Below are 13,215 nucleotides of genomic sequence, written 5' to 3'. Positions count from 1 at the left end.
ACTCATTCAAGTTGCAGGACTTAAGATAAAAATGCAAAAGAGAGGTGACTATAGCAGAAGAAATGCTGTAGGATATCTAAGTGCTTCTTATACTCCTGTGCACTCCATTAAAATGCAGTTGGATCAGGATTTTGTACCAAAATCTCAGGACTGTTGAGTTACTAATGGGGCTGAGGAGAGATGAGCAGTATACCAAAATACTCATAAACGTTTGTTTCCAGCTTTCAAGGAGGAAACACTCACTCTCATCTCTCCTTTCCTTCCTCTGTACCCTGCCAGTTCACATTCCTTGTCCCATCTCATGAACTCGCCAATGCTTTATGATCTACTAACACATAAAGAGCTGCTGTAGGTACAAAGTGTTCTGTAAGTCACTGATGACAACTCACAAGAAAGGCACATAATTCTTTGGCTATATATATGGCTCAAGCTGTACCTCAGGAGTAAGTGCTCATTCTGCACTGCTGTCTGTGGGCAGCTTTGGTCCTTGACCCAGCCTGGCCACCAAACCACCCAGGTGAGGTCTCCTGGTCCAGAACAGCTTCATGGTCACGCCCAGTGAAACAGTGTGCCTTCATTTCATCTATCTGTACTTTCAGATGTTTACAATTAGATCTCACTCTGGGTTGTCCAGAAATTGACTCAGAGAGAGGAGTGCTTAGCCCACAGGAGGAAGTGGCCCTTCCCTACAATGATGTAGGGGGATAGGGCCAAACTCTGTCATAAATACTGCTCTCCAAGTCAGCTCCCTGAAGGGAAAGAAGAACTTAACTAGTGTGAATGCAAAGATTGAAACTACTTTAAAGTGCACTCAAACCACAGTAAGGTCTGATCCCTATTTGGCAGGGTATTTTTCCTTTGTTTGGCTGTTTTCCCTTCAAGCTGGCAGAATGACAGCCTCAGAACAGCTGTTTTTTTGTAAGAGATGGTATGTCAGGAAACCTATCCCAAATGACACCAAGTCTCAAGGACTGATTTTACCCTTTGCTCTCATGAAGTACAATAAACTTTGGGGCAATCTGAGTTTCCACTCAGATCTCAGAGCCCTCAGATATGCTGACCAGAACCAGAAAGTGCACGTACAGCACAGATAGTCCCACAGTACTTGAAATGACATCACTGTGACACAAAAAAGAAGGGCTGAAGACCACTCAAACCTCTAAAAATCCCTAAACACGATACCCCTACAAGACAGCTTCTGCTTTCCTTGCTGTATAACCAATATTTAAGCTGTTTTGGGGAAGACAGTGCATGGGCCTTGCAAACCTACCTGCATTCATCCTCAAGTTGCACAGAGAGTAACTGTTTAGAGGGAAATCTTCAGCATAGCTAATCTTTACATTCAAATTCCTTTCAAAAGTTGCACAGTTGGAGTATACGCAAGAGGAAAGAAAAATGAGAGAACTCGAGGAGATGAGGTCAGAGAGGTGACATCTCTCAGCAAGTCCTTCCACATATGCAAAATCTAGCCTCAGCACTTTGTAAACAATAATAAAGGAGAATGTCCAAAGGGACATGAAGGAAATTGCCGCACTGAGTGGCTGTGAGGCTCAGTCAGAGCAGATAGATGGTAACAGCAGTTACCGAAAGACAAATGGGAACCTGAATCAGGTTAAAATTCAGTTTTGCATCCTTGGCCTGCTGAATAAGGTCTGATCAAGAATCAGCTCAGGGAGAGGGCAGGAGGTCAGTGGGACAGCCTATTTTGGGGCAGAAAGGTTGATGCTAGGCTGCCATGTACCCACCCAGCTGGTTTGTGTTGGCTGGAGCTCCCTTTCTGCAGAGCAATGTAAACACAAGCACAGCCCAAGTACTCATCTCACCGACATCAAAGATGATTCACTGACTTAAAGCTAAGCATTTGCATAAATTCTTCTCCAGTGAAAGACACAGGACACCAAGAAGCTGCAAAAAGTGAACGAAAGACAGCAGAAAGTCCCAGAGAAGATGAAAAGTTCAGAAGCCACAAGAACAGACAAACTTTCCCAGAGAAAGAACAGCGCTTCCTTTCCCCAGAGGACATTTGTTTTGCTTAACTGAGGGTTTTGCTGTGTGATTTCAGTTGTTTGCGTATCTGGGGGCCTGTTTTTATTAATTTCTAAAGTGGGAGACTTAGATTTTTGTTTTGTTTTAAGGTCTCCAATTGGGATTTTCCTTTCAAATGAGACCTTTCTTGTTTAATAGTTCCTCTTCTTCCAACAGAACTAACTAACCTTGGAAATACAATTGTTTTTGTAACCAGGTGGGGTCCCACCCAACTGCACTCAGCATTATTCACACCAGCCGCCATCCAGAATTTTCCCCAAGACACTTTAGGGTGGATTTCATTCCTGTTTAGCTCAAAACAAAATGTCATGGCCTGACCTAGCCTCTACCTCCTTCCAGCTCTCTTGGCTCTTCCTGAAGGACCCACCATGCACCTATCAGCCCCTGTCCATTGGGACTTGCAGCTTTTCATAGTCCTAATTGCAAGCACATGGTGCAGGTAGAGGGATCAGGGCGAGTAGAAGAGATCCACTACAGATATTCATAGAAGCTCCTCACCCCCAATATTTTTTTCCACAAAAGAAGCAAATCTTTTCATTTTTCAAAGGTCATTCTTTGACAGCGTATTTCAACAAGAACTGAAAAAAATGGTTCTTTCTAAACATTAAAGGTGAGGTTATTCATTTAATATTTAAAGGTATTTTTTCTTCTTTTTTCTCCTACAGCCAGCAACGATGCCCAATAAGTATTTAACTCTATTTCCCAACACAGATATGGATTATAAAAATAAATTCTACTTTCTACAAGTGTAATTTTTTGGTTTGATCTATACTAAGGCCAGTGGCAGAGCAACATCACAGTGGCCCCTCTGCAGCTCAGTTTACCCTGGTGCCTAGATCTGCTTCACATTTTCTGAGTGCTTTCTTTGCACCTGCTGTTGCAGATTTCTTATGGCATTTCAAGCTTCCTTGCCCAAACCTGGTAAAAAGGCAACTTCTGCCAAGAACTGGCTGGTTAAAAAGCAAAATAAATAATACATTATACCCCACGTTACCAGTTTGCAGTTCAGAGCCTCAACCTTTCAGCTGGTAGTGACACAACACTAAATATTTATTAGTAATTAGCCATTTCCCTCAGATACTTATGATAATATCAGCTTTAATACATACCACCTGTACCTATACATGCTCTCCTAAAATCCACATACATCCATCTGTATACACACAAACATAAGCTCACAAAGTAAGCTAGGGCTGCACACCAGCACTGCTGCCTTTCCCATTGCTCCTGACCTCCCATTTAACTGGCAGCAAAGCATGAATTGACAGACTGCCACTTTTGGCCACAATAACTCCATGCAGTGCTACAGGCTTGGGGCTGAATAGTGAAGATGACTGTGAAGTGGAAAGGGACTGGGGGGTGCTGGTTGATGCTCGGCTGAACATGAGCTGGCAGTGTGTCCAGATGGCCAAGAAGGCCAACAGCATCCTGGCCTGTATAAGAAATAGTGAGGCCAGCAGGAGCAGAGAGGTGATCATCCCTCTGTACTCAGCTCTGGTGAGGCCGCACCTTAAGTATTGTGTTCAGTTTTGGGCTCCTCACTATAAGAAAGACACTGAGGCCCTGGAACGTGTCCAGAGAAGGGCAACAAAACTTGTGAGAGGTCTGCAGCAGAAGTCTTATGAGGAGTGGCTCAGGGAGCTGGGATTGTTTAGCCTGGAGAACAGGAGGCTCAGGGGAGACCTCATTGCACTCTACAACTTCCTAAAGGGAGGTTGTGATGAGGAGGGGCTTGGCCTCTTCTCCCAGGCAACAAAAAAGGCATAGATTTGTTGTTGAGGTGAAAAAAATAATCTATGAACACAAATTGTTTGGAACTCCAGTAGAACTCTAAAAGCAGATCAAGGCTGGTAGGGGCAAAAAAACAAATGAACTCAAAGCAAACATACAAAGCACTTACATGGTATGAATAATGCTTTACATGCTTAAAAGTGGGATGCGATCATCAGCTGAGCTCATCAGCTGGGCTTGCTCATTGTGAACTTGCCTCCAAACACAAGCCTAGAAAAGCCTGTGAAGATGCACATGTTCTCACAAAGCCCCAGAACTGCTCCATCTGACAGAACTGCCTCATTTCACAGAACTGTAGAAACTGAATTTCCCTCAAAGATTCAGACAAGTCTGAAAATCCTTTCTCTAATAGAATCACCAAGGTTGGAAAAATCACTGACATCCTCAAGTCCAACCATCAAGTCATGCCTATGACTGCCTAGCCCATGTCCCTCTGTGCCACATACACCCATTCCTTGAAAACCTCCAGGGATAGTGACTCCATCACCTGCACAAACAACCTGTTCCAAATACCTCACCATTCTTTCTGAGAAGAAATTTGCCTTAATATCCAACCTTTCTTAACGCCTACACGCACAAACTACCTAAAATAATTTAACTGTATTAATTCCTTGTTAAAATTATCACCCAGGATTAATCAGAGAGCACTGACTGCAGGTGAGGACGCATTGTTTTGTGAGTAGTATGTTAGGGACGCTGAGGCATGGTGCAACTGCTGATCCCTTTTTATTAATCAGACCAATGGCTCATAGTAAAAACTGAAATCCGTCTCCAATGCTGGCATACATGGGAAAAGCTCACTCATGTTTGTTTTATTTCAAGGAAAACCAACAGTGGTTCCCTTTGTTTGTTTGTTCCCACCCCCTCCCCAAACCAGACAGCATGTGGCTTACAAGCCCCTCTGACAGACGCAATAAAGCCCCTGCCAGACCTGATTGATGGCTGCACTCAGAGCTGCAGTGAAGGTCACACTGTGTTCTCTATTTGCAGCTGCTCTTAGGAAGAAACACTGAAGCAAAATAAAATCTGGACCAGCTAATTGCTAATAATGTGGGAATTCCTTCTAATTCCTTCTCTTCCCTTATCTTCTGCTCCACATTTGGACAGCAGCAATGCCATAAGCACGTGCAACCAATGAGGGAGCAGGTAAGTTTGAAAAAGATACTTGAAAAAGATGTTTGAAAAACATGCTTGAATGGAGAAAAAAGATCCACCCACAGCAACTGAATATTGAGTCTTCATACACTGGAGGGCAGTTCATAACAGTAGCTGAACAGGAAAGAAGCACATTAAAGAGCTTCTGCTATTCACTTCCCTGCAGAACTGAGATAACAGTACACATTCTCTATGTAAGAGTGCTGTCCCCGATAATGTGAATCCAAGAAGTAAACCACTTTCCCAAAGTCTCTTTATCTGAGATGAAGGAAGCAAACACTCGCACTGAAAGTGGCTACCAGCGTAGACTGAATTCAGCGAGACAGAATTCATCAGGCAGTGATGTAGAAGGACACCAAGATCTTGTTTTCCATAAGTGTTTGGAAGTGGTTAGGAAAGTGATAAGAGACTTTGGGGATTTCACAAACATGATATAATGACAGTCCCCTAATGAATAATATATATTCAGTCCAACTCGTGGCAATTACCTCACATACACAGTGCTGTGCTCTGTGGGGGTAAAAACATGTTATCTTTGAGACATCAGCTGGATTGCAGATTAAATCTGAAATCACTCGAGCACACTTTTCTGGCACTTATTAGTGGAAGGATAGATATTTAGTCAGCGTTTTGTCAAGATTTTGGCACAATAAAGGCATAACCAACAACTGCCCTCCAAAGAGAAAGCTATTAGCAGTCAACTCAAAAATATGTGACGGCAGAGAGATGTGCTCAGTGTACTCTCCTAGGGATGTTCTAAGAGAGATATGATCACTGTTAGCTCCCTGTGGCAGTGTTGTGTTAAGGGTACTCAGGAGCTCAAAGAGACTCATATCATTACAAGTTGTATGTCATGAGCAAACGTAAAGAGAGCTGAACTAGAAGGCATGAATGATTTTTTCAAGAGTTGACACAGAGGGCTTCAGTCTGAGTAAAACCACAATAATGCAGATTTAACTGTATCTGAGTTTGGATGCAAAGTCCTTGCATGCCACATGCAAGACAGAGATCTCTTGCAAATGAATACAGAGCACATCCATTCTTCCCCCTCAACTCATCCACACCACACAAAGAGCTCAGCCTTGAACAAAGCACTTAACCAAGCAGGGCCCCCATTAACAGGGCTCTCACTGACAGACCTATCAGATATGAAACTTTTGAAAATGGGCGGAAATTAAATTGGCTGACTCCAGATTGCACAAAGCAGCCTGGAAACACCGGCTCTTTGTCCCAAGGCAATGTCTCGGGGAAGTCTGCAGTGAGCAGCTGGGCAAGACAATCCCTGCTCTGACCTTACCGCAGGTTCCCTTTGCACCATTGAAAGGAACACCACAATTAGTCACACGTGTATGAAATTACGACCCCAGAGACCTTTCCAATCCTTGTATCTACAGATCCACCTGCGAGCCAGGAACAGCGTGCAACACTTGGAATTTTGCTGGCATATTCCCTGGGAAACACCGAGCAGTTCTGTGCTTCACTGAAAGCAGGGGATGTCTGCTCATTGTTCTGTGAGCAGCCTTGTCACTGTGATCACAGTGTGTTCAGACACACAAAGAAAAACTGAGGATGCTTTTTCTTTCAGAATCTGTATCAAATTCTTCTGAGCCCCATCTGCTGCCCCACAGCCCCAAAAAGGCAGCACTGCTCTCTCCCCATCTCTAACATAGAATTCGGTGCTGTTCCACCTCAGTACCAAAAGGAAAAAGGAATTGTTCGAAAGTAATGGAGCAGCTCTTCCCGTAGAGACCACCAGGAGGCATGAGGGTGACTGAAGGGCACTGAGTGCCCATATAGGAGCATGTTGATGGATGGGTCCATCTGGCTGCCAAGCTGCTTCCTTGCACCCCTATCCCTTCCTGGGCAATCAGAGAAGCCATCCATAAAAGTGCCATTTCCCTATAGGAAATGGGTGGCCTTATAACACTCATAGCAAGGAGTGACAGCACCTGTAAGGGTGATACCACACTTGGGGTAAACACTTCTGAGAACCAAACTGAGCTGCACTGTGACAGTTCAGCCTCCGGGACAAAACAAAGAACTGCACAAAGAACAAAAGAACTGCAAGGCGAGAAAGGTCGGGATTGCTGTACAGCATTTAATCAGATCTTGCTTGCTTTGTGACCTATTACAGGCAGACCTCCGCTGAAAAGATCAATCCTTGCACAGGTCTGACACATAAACAGGCACAAACACAGCAAGTGTTGGGTGCATCAAACTACTGGTGTAGCATCGATAGGGGAGATCAGGGAGATCAGTTAAACACTCTTCAGTTCCTGACATCTGCCCTGCCTAGGCTATGGGACACGGGCACTCATTCATCCACTTTGTGTTTCTGGGCACATGGATGCCGTGCTTTTGGAGGATGCCCATCTGAATCCATTCAGTTCCTCCAGAGCTTGTCATATGTAAAGCAACGTCTGTTTAGCTGCTTACCCAGCTCTCTTTTGCCACTGATTGTTTTCCTACAGTCTCTATCTTTGCTAAGTTTCCTGTATTCCCCCCACACAGATCCACACCAAGAACTGACCAAGTTAAAATTGAGTTTCCAAAAAAAAAACCTCTCAGTGGAAGAAATCAAAATACGTCGCTGTGAACTGAGCAGCCTTCTACCAATCACACACTGCTTTTTAGTTTTAACCTTTCTGTTAAACAGGAAATAAAAAGGAGGGGGTCAGACGGAGAAGCCAATGGGATAGATCTGGAAGGATGGTTCTTTTTGCCTTTGCCCTTACTGAATCCAGGACTGTAACATGATGCAATCTCTCTGCTATGATGAAACAAGTTCAAATGGTAAAGCCTGGAGAGAGACCACCTCTTCCCTCCGTAAAAGGCAGAAAACCACGAAACTCTCAGCTGTACAAAGCGGCAGCTCTCCCGGCAGCCAGGCTGCTGCCTCCACCCGGGAAGGGATGCCGCTTTCGGTACCGCAGACGCCGGGTTTCCCTCCAGGGGATCTCCGCCGGGTTTTCGGTCTCCCGAAGCCCAGCGAGGACGGCACAGGGCGGCGACGCGGGGCCCGGCGAGCAGCCGCCGCCGGATGCTAGAGCTCGCTCACAGCATTTTCCACGTGCACCTCCCGGCCAATAAACCGTTCGAGACTTTGTGCCGTTTGTCCGCCCCTGAGCTGGAATGCTTTGCAGCAAGCAGAACCTCGACAGAAAAAATCCCTTGTCTCACCTTAACCCTTTCCCTCCCTCACCGCCCGCCGAGCTCGGCGGAGAGATGCTAACCCGGAACGAGACGGGACGGAGCGGGCGCAGCCCTCCTACCTGCGGGGCCGTCCTGCCGCGACCGCGGGCACAAAGCAAACTCCGCGCTGCGCACAGCCGCGCAGCTCAGCCAGCAGCGCGCAGGCAGCGCCGCGCAAGGAGCAGGGGGCGGGCGGGGGCGGGAGCAGCGCGGAGCGGCGGACCGGGGCGGAGCCGGGCCGGGCCGGGCCGGGGCGGAGCCTACCGGGACAAAGCGGCCCCGGGCGCGGGGCGGGGTGGCGGCTCCAGGGCAGGTGAGTCCCGTAGGGCAATGCTTGTCTGCCTGTAATGGATGATTCTTTCTTCTCTCTGTCTCTGTCTCTCTCTCTTTTTTTTTCTTCTTTGTCTGTCCTTATTTTTACTACTTCTTCCCCCAGGAAGAAATACTGAAATACCATGAGATCATAATTGGAGCTTCCACACAGCTTTCTCACATTTAGTGCAGGTGATGTTGTCAGTCCAACTTTCAGTTCTACACAAATAAACACCTTGCCACTGTTGGTCTAAAATCAAGATGTAAGCCCTCTTGTTAAAATGGTATAAAATCATGAGCGTTACTGGAATGGACTGAACTGGATTCTGCCATCTAAGCCCTGGTCAGGTGGCATCTCAGGTACTGCACTCACTTTCAGGTCCCTCATTACAAGAAAGACACTGAAACTCTGGAGTGTGTCCACAGAAGGGCAACAAAGCTGTTGGAGAGTCTGGAGCACAAGTCCTGTGGGGAGTAGCTGAGGGAAATGGGGTTATTTGGTCTGAAGCAGAGGATGCTCAGTCTGAGGAAGAGGAGGCTGAGGGGAGACCTTATTGCCGTCTTCCAGTACCTGAAAGGTTCTTACAGTGAGAGTGGGGCAGGTCTCTTCTCACTAGTGACAAGTGACAGGACGAGGGGAAATGGCCTCAAGTTGCGCCAGGGCAAGTTCAGGTTGGATATTAGGAAGAACTTCTTTACAGAAAGGGTGGTTAGGTACTGGAATAGGCTACCCAGGGAGGTGGTTGAATCGCCATCCCTGGATGTGTTTAAGAGCCGTTTGGATGTGGTACTCAGGGATATGATTTAGCAGAGGTTTTTTAGAGATGGGGTACTGGTTAGGCTGCGGTTGGACTTGATGATCTTCAAGGTCTTTTCCAACCCGGGTAATTCTATGATTCTATGCTCAGGGAAGACCTTATCACTCTCCATAGCTCCCTGAGAAGAGGTTGTGGCAAGGTGGGTGTTGGCCTTTTCTCCTAAGTAAGACTGATAGGATGAGAGATAATGGCCCAAGTTGCACCAGGGAGGTTCAGGTTGGATATTAGGAAAGCTTCTTGGGAAGAGTGTTTGGGTAGTGAAGTGGCTGCCCAGGAAGGTGATGGAGACGCTGTCCCTGGAGGTTTACATAAAGTGTGTAGATGTGGTACTCATGGACATGGTTTTGTGGGCAGTATTGGTGGTAGGCAGATGATTGGACTAGATAATCTTAGGGGCATTTTCCAACCTTAATGATTCTATGACTCTACGATTCTAAGCTAACATAAGCCAGATGTAAATCATAGGCATTATATTCATTAAAGTTTATATTTCAAGTTTCCTTGGAGCAGGCTTCAGCATTTAGTAGTGTTGCAGGCAGATCCAGTGCAAAACTTGCACAAGGTGGATAATTGCATTCCAACTTCTACAAGTTTATATTTTTATCATCTTCTCTTTCCATAAAGAAACTGGAAACATAAGGCCACAGAGGAATGCTGCAAAAGAAAATGCTTTAATTTTTTCATCTTCATTCCCACTAGGTGTAAGAACATGTTTTACTTTGCCTCGCTGTAACAGTTGGATATACAAATGTTCTCTTGTAATGAGCATTGTAGAACATGCTACACGCAAGTACATCCTTCTGTTTGAGACTGTAGCTTATGTTGTACATCTCAGAGTGCACAGCTCCTTAAGAGGTTTTAAATTGGGTGAATAAATTTCTAAGCGATCCTGCCAAATTTTCTGTGGTCTTCTATCCTATCATCCTCATTCACTGCAGTAGGGTGATACCCCGAGTAGTCTAAATCAGGGAAAATTCTATTTATGCTGTATTTACATTGCAGTACCAGCACAAGCTCTGTAGCCTAAAACTGGAGTGCTAAATTCACAACCCAGTCTTGTCTAGAAAACATACCGAGACCAGATCTCACCTCTGTCCATTTTTTTTCTTGTCTTTGGGTATGGGCAAGGAATGACAGGGTGAGCCCTTCCAGCAGCAGCCGGCTGCTATCTGCTTGTTTTCATTATGCTTTTTTCATTACGCTACGAGCTGGCAGGAAGGGCTTTGGAGCACACAGAAGCAGTCATTTTTCTGGCAATATTAAAGGGCTTAGTTGGCCTTGAAAAATTAAACCATAACACCTCTTCTTCACAGTTCAAGTGCTTTCAGCAATTGTTGAGTTACTTGATTGGTATCAGGACCTGTAAAACGTGATAGCTAGTGGGAGCAGCCCAAAAGATTTTGATGTAAAATTCAGAGTAGCTCTTGGCTGCTCTGGCACATACAGTGTAATCCATGCACAGTGCCACTGATTCATATGCTTGCAGCAAGCACTTCTAGGATGTGCTGGTGTTTCTGCTTCTGGATTGATGTGTTTTAGTGCTTAAATTACACTAAGTAATATTTCCATGCATAGCCTGTGCATAAGTCGTGTGACCCCTCTGCAGACTTAAAAGCTCTACTGTGACATAGATGAGAAGTAATATCAAGGAAGATAGGAAAAGAAGCATGTTATGCCCCATGCCGATGAGATAGTGAGGTGTTGGTCCTCAGGCTGCTGGTGAAACTGGTGAGTACTTCTAGTCTTCTGGGATTTACTCCACAGGGACAAAAGAAGGGAATGTGTGCCACAGAGATGAGCAACAGACAGCAAAATGATTCCTTCCAGAGGAAACTCCCCTTAAAGTTGAAGGGCTCCAAATAACTTTGTCTTATTTGCATTCTCACTTTCCACAATAAAGCATTTTAAAGTGACACTTTTTCCCCAGATCTGAGTCTGTCTATGTCATTCTGTGAGCTGCTAAGTAGACCTTAGAGATTCACTGAATTTCTTACCTATGAGTCACTAATGTCACTATTTAAACACAAGATCTATTTTATGCAATTAAAAGGAACAGTGTATAACTCACATTGAACACAACATGATTGAAATAAATCAATTGATTACTGCGGAGTTTGTTGCATGGAAACTGAGTTACTCTATAAATAGGAAACCTGTGGTTCACAGTAACTGTACGTCATACATTGCACCCAATAAACTTCTTAAACTAATCATCTTCTACCACTAAGTTCTACAGGGTAAATGTGTGCAAATCTCCCAGTTTGAAACAGACATCCCTCATGTCTGAAAATGTGCCTTCTAGTTTTATATTTCAAAACCAGCAAGTTACAGGTCATAACAGACACCCATGTAATGTTCCAAATGCTGTCTTTGTTCTCAGTAATTTACCCTAATTTTCTGCTCTATCAAGGGTTACTTTGTTACTGTAGAAACAGACATTGCTATCTTATACATTACTTGATGAAGCCTAGTCACAGGCATGTCTTTCTTGTAATCTTCTTAACATGGGTTATCACAAAGAATATAATCATAGCAAATAACAAATAAACAATAATACCAGCAAGAAAAAAAGAAAGAAGGAAGGAAATAATTAGAATACTCCAGTCAGTAAAATATCTTAAGTATAGCTGTTTACAAGATCAGAACTTCAACCATCCCCAGACTGCTGAGGGAAGAAAGCTGTCACAATGACAGACCTTATTTATTATCTTTAGGAGAGTTATTAGGCATGTTTGAAGATTTTTTTCCTCTCAGATAATCAACACTGGACGAAATTGGAGAAGCACAGGCATGATAAAAAAAATCCCCTACCACTTGTTAAGATTTATGTCTTTGTAGGAAACTCCAAGCAGTTTGGCTTTGGCTCACTTAAATAATGTAAAAGGCCAGGAAAACAGTACTTTAAGCATTTAGAAGCACAAGTCACTTTTTAAAGATACACAGTTCCCCCTCAAATATGCCTTGGATTGAGTCCATATCAGACAACTTAGTAGTATAAGAGGCCTCAAAACCTCAGCGATGTCCTGGTGAAATAAACCATTCCATAGAAGCTATTGAATGATGAAGGTGATGACTGGAACTCCCCAAATGTCTGCTCAGTACTTCAGTGTTTGTTTGATAGCCTCAAGAAGAGCATGGTTTTGTCAATATCTTAAAATGAAATCAGAGCTGTAAGAAACATCCTGTATGTTGGGTACCAGAAAGGCAGTCAACGCGGTCAATCATCTGCTTCATTTCTTTTTCTTCCCCAAATAGACTTACAAAGCCTACAACTACAATGGCCCTTCACCCAATGGTCCCACTGCCCCACGCAGCACACTGGCAAGATATGGCTTTTTAGAGCAAGATTCATCCTCTGTCACCTTGAAACTGTGATTTTTCCTTACCGCTTTCTCAGAGGCTTAAGGCTTTTATAAATTAGGAAGAGAAAAGTCTTGGTAAAGTGTAATTTTTCCTCTTCCCTTCCTCATCATGTTCTGTGGTCGTGTTACTGCACACTCCACTGTTGTTAATGCCAAAATACTCAGCATCTTTCTGAAATGTCTAGGTGTGTTTTTTTGAAGGAGCTCTTCATTGAGTTTTTTTTGGGGTTTTTTTGTTTTTTTTTGGGGGGGGGGGGGGGGGGATTATAAATAGTTTGCTGAGGGGAAAAAAAAAAAAAAGTTTTACATATCACAGAATCACAGAATCACAGAATTATAGGGGTTGGAAGGGACCTCTAGAGATCATCGAGTCCAACCCCCCTGCCAAAGCAGGCTCCCTACACCACGTCGCACAGGTAGGCGTCCAGGCGAGTCTTGAATATCTCCAGAGAAGGAGACTCCACCACCTCCCTGGGCAGCCTGTTCCAGTGCTCCGTCACCCTCACTGTAAAGAAGTTCTTGCGCACATTCGTGCGGAA

The 13,215-nt window shown here is 44.5% G+C and overlaps 1 protein-coding gene across 2 annotated transcripts in view; it reads right to left on the bottom strand.

Annotated features, from left to right (window-relative positions):
- The window catches only part of AFAP1 (actin filament associated protein 1), a 104,746-nt gene extending 96,353 nt beyond the window's left edge, over positions 1-8,393 (bottom strand). Inside the window, exon 1 of one of the 2 annotated variants that reach the window (XM_072336074.1) lies at positions 8,265-8,393. The gene's annotated coding sequence lies outside the window, so the exon portion shown is untranslated. The remainder of the gene's footprint in view (positions 1-8,264) is intronic. The other variant, XM_072336073.1, reaches the window with a different exon arrangement.
- Between the last annotated feature and the right edge of the window lie 4,822 nt (positions 8,394-13,215).

This window comes from Excalfactoria chinensis, chromosome 4, assembly GCF_039878825.1.
Source record: "Excalfactoria chinensis isolate bCotChi1 chromosome 4, bCotChi1.hap2, whole genome shotgun sequence".
In the NCBI taxonomy this organism is placed as follows: Eukaryota; Metazoa; Chordata; class Aves; order Galliformes; family Phasianidae; genus Excalfactoria; species Excalfactoria chinensis.
Note: the sequence above shows the minus strand (reverse complement) of the source record. Positions and strands in the feature narration are given on the sequence as shown.